A 7,754-nucleotide genomic window follows, 5' to 3' on the forward strand; every position below is an offset into this window, starting at 1 on the left:
GCTTGATTAGGGGATTTTTATCCACCAATCACCGTCTGACAAGTGGACCAACCAGGTTCCGCCACGTGTCCTTCACGAAGGCCAATAGGAGCCTGCCACGTGTCAATCACAGATACGTCCTCTACGGACCAATCGAGGCACGCCACGTGTCCACCCATGCCAAATGGGAAAACCGGCCAACAAGGCCCAATCCTGTCTAGAGGCCCGGTCAGCCCTAGGTTTACCCTAAACCTAGAGAGTGGCACGCTTCTCAAGACTATAAATACTTAATTAATCCTCATTAATTAGGCAGTCAAAAAAACATCAGGCAATCAAGCAATTGAGAGAGCAACTGATCAAGCAGTTAATCTCACCTGAAGAACAGAGAAGAACAGAAACATTACGGAACACTAATAACCGGCTAATCTCGCTAGCAAAGCAGATTACCAACATTAAACACTCTCACCTAGAGAGGTCTTATTACTTTAATTTCCGTATTAATTACTCCTTAATCAGGTACTAACTTGACCGTTGGAGGCGGAGCTCTCAGGAGTCTCCGTTATTTTGCAGGTACAGGCGTCCGGTTCCAGTCTCGGAATTGTAACTCTCCCGCAGGACATCAGAAAACCCCGAAACATTTGGCGCCGTCTGTGGGGAGAGTACTTCAGAGATGGCATCCAAGTCTGTACCGACTCCAGAAGAGAGGCGTCCCTAAACGACCCTCAAGTTCAGTCGGACCATGACACCGAAAGTGAATTTGAAGTGGAAACTCATACAGCTCCAGACGGGACCCTAAGGGCCCGACGTACCCGTCATACCGAAAGGAGGGAACGGGAGCATCTTCAAACAGGAAGCGAGCCAGCAGGCGCACCGCCTGCTCGGCAACAGCCGACTGATGGGTCTGCTCCCATCACAAGGAACGAACTCATGACCTTCATGAGGGACTTCAAGGGAGAGATTCAAGAGTTGATCAACAAAAAGCCGCCTGCTTCAGTCAAAGAGCAGTCGGCCAAAAAACCTTCCACTTCACTGAAGAGGAAGCCAGTTCAAGGGCGAGAGGCGACTCCTCATCCTAAATCCAAGAAGCGGGAGCCACCTGCTCTTGATTTCACAAAATTCCGTTATCCTACGGGAAATAGGAAACCGGTTCGTCATATTCAGGCGGACGGGTCAAAGCAAACGTTCACAGATGCTCGGCTACTGCTAGAGCAGAAGAAGAGTGACCGATTGTCAGAGTCGGCTTCTACTTCAAATTTTCAAGACAGTTTGCGAAATGCCTCGATGAGGCATACTCAGTCGTACCATGAGAGTCAGTCAGGCGGCACCTCCCGTCAGTCCGGCTTTCATAGTGCCCAGGCGGTACCAAACTTACCATTTGTGCCGCAACAACAGTATTTTATGCAGCCACCTCCATTTGGTGGACCTGCAGCAAAAAAACGTCCAACCTATGGACTGGCAGCTACGGTTGCTTAGACTTGGTGAACAGCCGTCGGCCTTCTCCAAGGAAATTACTGAAGCCGCTCAGCCGGCCAAAGTAAAAAATGTACTAGTAGGCGCCTATGACGGCACTACTAACCCAGAAGACCATCTGATGGCATTCACCAACCTGATGTACCTTCAAGGGTTGGATGATCCCACTTGGTGCAAGTGTTTCCCAGCGACTCTCAAGGGAATCGCACAGCAATGGTTCGGCAACCTGCCGACTGGTTGTGTAAACAGCTTCAGGACGCTTGCTTACTTATTTGCCTCCAACTTCGCCATGAACATCCCTGCGAAGAAGACGACCCTTGATTTGGGAACAATTCAGCAGGGCGAGAAAGAGGGGCTTCGTTCTTACATCAGGCGGTTCAACCTGATGAGAATACAGATTCAAGGGTTACCGGATGAGGTAGCTTATACTGACTTTTTTAGAGGTCTCAAAGACGGGTCTACCTTCAAATTTGATTTAGTTCGAAAAAGGGTGGCGACTCTTCAAGAGGCCTTGATTGAAGCAGAAGCCTATATACAGGCGACTGATCTGTGTACGATAAAACAGTCAGACGGGAAAAGGTTCGACAAAAGAGAAGGACGACAGAAACAGTCGTCTAACAAAGATGAGAAAAGAAAAGAGGTTTGGGCGGTTGATTCCTCTAAACAGCCGGCCCAGAAAAAGAAAAAAGAATTCAAACCATACTCCCCAAAGTATGTGTTTAACAAGGATAACCAGTTTATCCTAAAAGAAATAAAGGGACGGTTCTCAATTGAGAAGCCGGTCCCCATGAAGGGTTCTGCAAACAACCGGAACCAAGACAAAATCTGTGCTTATCATGATGACGTTGGTCATCACACCAATGACTGCATCAGTCTCATGCGGTACCTAAACCGCTTGGCTGAGCAAGGTGATCTTGACACTTATGTCAAGAAATCTACGGGGAACACTTCCTCAAAAAAGCAGTCGGCCAAAAAGAATCAACAGGCCGACAGTTCCGATACAGATGATGCAGTCGTCTACACCATTGCAGGCGGCTTCTCAGGAGGCGGCCCCACTATTAGGGGCAACAAAGATAATATAAGGCGGTTAGATGTAAATTCCGTTCACCAAGAACGGCCGTCCAAATATACATTTCCTGAGATTGTCATCACTGAAGAGGATCTAGGAGGGGTATGGGGGCCGCATGACGACCCTCTCGTTATTGAATGTAAAGTGGCCAACCAGAGAGTTGGCCGAATCCTCATAGATACCGGGAGCTCCTCAGATCTCATCAGCAGCAAATGTCTGTCAAAACTGAAATATCAGACGGACTGCATACATCCGGCCTCCCACCCTTTAATAGGGTTTGGAGGAGGAGTCGTCCACCCACTGGGACGAGTAGATTTACCCATTCTCCTGGGCGAAAAAGGGGAAGGACGACACATGGTAGTCCGGTTCCTAGTAGTAGAGGAACTCTCGGCCTACAACATGATTCTGGGTCGACCAACCCTGAATAATTCCAAGGCTGTTATAATCCCGTCTCTTATGCTGCTTAAGTTTGAGAGGGATAATGGAACAGTCGGCTCCCTAAGGGGAGATCAGAGGATGGCCCGAGAGTGCTATCTCTCGGATGTCAAGCCCACTGTTATGGCCGCTGGGTCAAGTGGAGAAAAAACAGACCTTGACAATGTCAAGGAGAGTGCGCCTGTTCAAGAAACAGGCGACAAAAAGAGAAAGGCGTCCCAGACAGAGTCCGCAAGAAAAGCAAGAAAATAGCAATCATTGGCAGAGGAGCGGCCGGATGAGTTCCGCCCTCAGCCGGCTGGTGAGCATGCGGACCTGATCTTAGACGACTCACGTCCTGACCGAACAGTCAAAGTTGGGACGACTGCTCTGAGAAACCTTGGTGACGACTTTCACAACCTATTGAGAGAATACAAGGACATCTTTGCATTTGAAGTCCATGAAATGCCAGGCATTAGTCCTGATCTGGCAGTACATAAACTCTCTGTGGATCCGAAAAAGAAGCCGGTACGGCAAAAGAAGCGGAACCATGGCGAAGAAAGAAGTCAGGCGGCAGCCGCCGAAGTTAAAAAATTACTTGATGCAGGGTTCATTCGGCAATGTTACTTCCCAGACTGGGTTGCAAATGTGGTCCTTGTTAAAAAGCCGAATGGCACCTGGCGAATGTGTGTAGACTACACAGACTTAAACAAGGCGTGCCCCAAAGACAGTTACCCTCTGCCTAAAATTGATAACCTGGTCGACTCAACAGCGGGTCATGCCTTGATGAGTTTTATGGACGCCTATTCTGGTTTCCATCAAATTCCCTTATGGAAGAAAGATCAGGAGAAGACGGCCTTCGTCACTGATCAGGGGTTATACTGTTACACGGTCATGCCGTTTGGTCTTAAGAATGCCCCGGCTACCTTCCAACGAATGATAAACACAGTGTTCTTTGATCAGATTGGGAGAAACGTCGAGGCATATATTGATGATATGATTGTCAAGACTAAACTTCAGAAAGATCATCTGACGGACCTCCGAGAAACTTTCGCCACACTCAGGCGGCACCATGTCATGCTCAATCCCAAGAAATGTGTATTTGGAGTTGAGTCTGGGAAATTTCTCGGATTCCTTATCAATCAGAGAGGAATAGAGGCGAACCCTGAGAAGGTGCAGGCGGTCATTGACATGCAGTCGCCTCGTACCATCCGAGAGGTTCAGAAGTTAACAGGTTGTCTGGCGGCCTTGGGGAGATTCCTAAGCCGATCAGGCGACAAATGCCTATACTTTTTCCAGGCAATTAAGAAAAAGGCAAGGTTTGAATGGGGGCCGGATGCTGAGGCCGCCTTCCAGAAATTAAAAGTTCACTTGCATTCCTTGCCGAGGCTGGTCAGCCCTTTGCCAAAAGAGGATCTCTACATGTACCTGGCCGTCTCTGATCATGCGTTAAGCGCTGTGCTCCTTGCTGAAAGGGACGGCTGTCAGCTCCCGGTCTACTTTGTCAGTCACGTACTGAAAAATGCCGAGTTGAGGTATCCCCTAGTGGAGAAATTTGGTCTTGCACTCTTCATGGCTGTTAAAAAATTGAAGCCCTACTTTTTGGCACATGCAGTCGTCGTGTATACCGACCAACCAATCAAGCGGCCCCTTACCATCATGGAGTCGTCAGGACGAATGATCAAATGGGCCATAGAAATACAGAGCCTCGAAGTTACTTTCGAGCCTAGAAAAGCAGTGAAGGGGCAAGCCTTTGCTGACTTTATTGTTGAGATAACTCGTCCTCCTGACTCTCAAGTTCCAGAACAAGTCTGGAAGGTATATGTGGACGGAAGCTCTACTTCAAATGGTTGTGGAGCAGGCGCCGTATGTCAGTCGCCAGAGGGCGAAAGGTACGAGTATGCTCTACGCTTCAGTTTTCAGGCCTCAAACAATGAGGCAGAATATGAAGCTTTACTAGCCGGAATCCGCATGTGCAAGGCGGCAGGGGCAAAAAAGATAAACGCCTGTTCCGATTCACAATTGATAGTGAGTCAGTACAATGGCGAATACGAAGCAACCCATCCGGCCATGATCAAGTATTTACAGGCAGTTCGACAAGCAGTCGGCTCCCTTGAGGATTTCCATCTGACTCAAGTGCCGAGATCAGAAAACAACCAGGCGGATGCACTGTCAAAATTAGCATCATCCGCCTCCTCCGATACTCCTCGAACTGTTTTTTGGGAAGTAATGGAGAAGAGAAGCATCGAGGAAAACCCTATTGGAATCCTAGACAGAAGCTCAACCTGGATGGATTCAATCAGGGCATATCTGACAAACGATACACTGCCGGATGATCCTCAACAGGCGGCAGCACTGAAAAAACGAGCCTCCTGTTTTGAAATGATACAGGGAGAACTTCACAAGAGGGGGTACCTTCAACCCTTCTTAAAGTGTGTTACTCCTGAAAAGGGACGAGAGATACTAGATGATCTTCACTCTGGTTTCTGTGCTTCTCATATAGGTGGTAGGATGCTTGCTCAAAGGGCAAGGCGGCAGGGCTACTTTTGGCCTACTTTGGAAGCAGATGCAATGGAGATGGTGAAAAAATGTGACAAGTGCCAAAGGTTTGGCAAACTAATTCACCGTCCGGCTACTGACCTCACTACCATTCACAGCCCACTACCGTTTGCTAAGTGGGGCATGGACATTCTGGGTCCAAATACGCCTGCTACAGGCGGCAGAAGGTATATACTTGTTGGCGTTGACTACTTCACTAAATGGGTAGAGGCGGAGGCTGTAAAGGGAATCAAGACGAAAGATGTAATTTCATTCATTTGGAAAAACGTCATCACTCGGTTTGGGGTTCCCATGTCTATGGTTTTTGATAATGGTCCCCAATTTGAGACGCCTGTTCTCAAAAGCTGGTTGGGAGACCAAGGAATTGCACACTACTTTGCATCTGTCGGCCGTCCACAAGCAAACGGCCAGGTAGAAGCCTTTAATAAAATCATCTCAGACGGTCTCAAGAAAAAGATTGAACGAGCAGGCGGCCTATGGGCGGATGAACTACCACATGTTCTCTGGGCCATTAGGACGACTGAAAAAGGGGCGACTGGAGAAACTCCATTCCTCCTAACTTATGGTGCGGAAGCTGTTCTTCCAATAGAACACTACGAGCCAACTCTTCGAGTAATGCTATATGACGAAGAGGCAAACTGGGAAGCCATGCGCCTGGCATTAGACTCACTTCCTGAAAAGAGGGGCAATGCTGTTTTGCGCCATGAGATCTATCGCCTGAGAATGACTAGATCATACAACAAAAAAGTACACAGGCGTCCACTCAAAGTAGGGGACTTTGTACTTAGAAAAATGGAAGCAGTTGGTAGGGCTAATGAGTCTGGCAAACTAACTCCCAACTGGGAAGGACCCTACCGAATCTATGAGGAAGTCAGGGACGGTACCTACCGTCTGGAAACACCAGATGGACAACCGTTGCCTCGAACTTGGAATGTAGATAACCTTAAAAAATATTTCTTCTGAATGATGTAAAGTAAAGAGCTACTTAATAAAGTGTGCACTTACTATTCAATTTTGTATTACGAGGGCATGCCGTCTGTACCTTTACAGTCGGCTACTCTCCATTGAGTTTTTCACTCTATCTTCAGAGGGGCATGTCGTCTGTACCTTTACAGTCGGCTACTCTCCATTGAGTATTTTACTCACAATACTTAGCTAAAAAGATTAGGGCCTGGCCGACCCTGTGTCTAACAGGCGGCTACCCTTTCTTTTACTTAGCACCTACGTTCACCAAGAACTTACCAAGGCCACCGGCCGAATGATCAGACCAGGCGCCAAGCCACCTGATCAAATCTACAAAACTAATACGACCTATCCCAACATCATAGCAGGCGTCCGACGGCATCCCTCCGGATGAAATTCGTCGCAGAGAGCAGCTCCCTTTTGGGTGGAACATTGTTCTATAAACTAATTACACGGCACCTATACGACTGTCCCCAAGGGCAACCACGTAGCCGTTTTTGAGACAAGGATAACTCTATCACTAACCAAACCAGTGGTAGCAGTTGACATCTGAGTCAGATGACCGCCTGTATTACTTGGGATAAATGCAGGGGGTACCTATTGAGTTAATAGCCAACAAACATTGGCGAATCAAGGGGTCTAGCCGGCCTACGCCGCCTGGTACCTCTACTACTCAATCTAGATTGTGACGAAGACTAAGTAACTCCTATGTCAACTTAATAGTCACTCAAACTTAGTATGGAGCCTAAAAGGTATGAGTCGTCCGCCTGTTTTTAATAAACAGGGGCTCTCAACCACTACTCTTGCTAGGTTAACAAATTCCGAGTTAAAAGCCAACATTGGCAATAAAGGGAAACAACCGGTACCCGCCGCTTGCTATCCTACTTCATTCCTTGGCGACTAGGTAATACTATTTACTTGGTCAGACCGATTGAATAAATAGTTCGAATACCGATTGAATAAATGGCCGACTGATTGTCTATCCTGGAAACAGACAACCAGTCGTCCAGGGGCATAGGCGGCGTACTTACTATTTGTACCTGTTTGCAACGTTCGGCCATGTACAACAGTCGGTCTAGTGAACAATGGGATATTAGATATGGAATACTTAGACAAATTTGAATCAAAACAAAAATTTGATTAAAAATAAGCCGGTCATTAAAGACCAGCAGAATATTCAAAGCCCCGGCCCCCTGGCCGGGTAATTACAAAGCAAACGGCACGCAGGCCGTGGAAAAAATACATTAAGCTTAAGAAGGGGGCAGTTCAGTATTAGCAGCTGCCGCCTGGTCAGCACTCT

The sequence above is a fragment of the Chenopodium quinoa genome, unplaced genomic scaffold (genome assembly GCF_001683475.1).
Source record: "Chenopodium quinoa cultivar QQ74 unplaced genomic scaffold, ASM168347v1, whole genome shotgun sequence".
NCBI classification, from domain to species: Eukaryota; Viridiplantae; Streptophyta; class Magnoliopsida; order Caryophyllales; family Amaranthaceae; genus Chenopodium; species Chenopodium quinoa.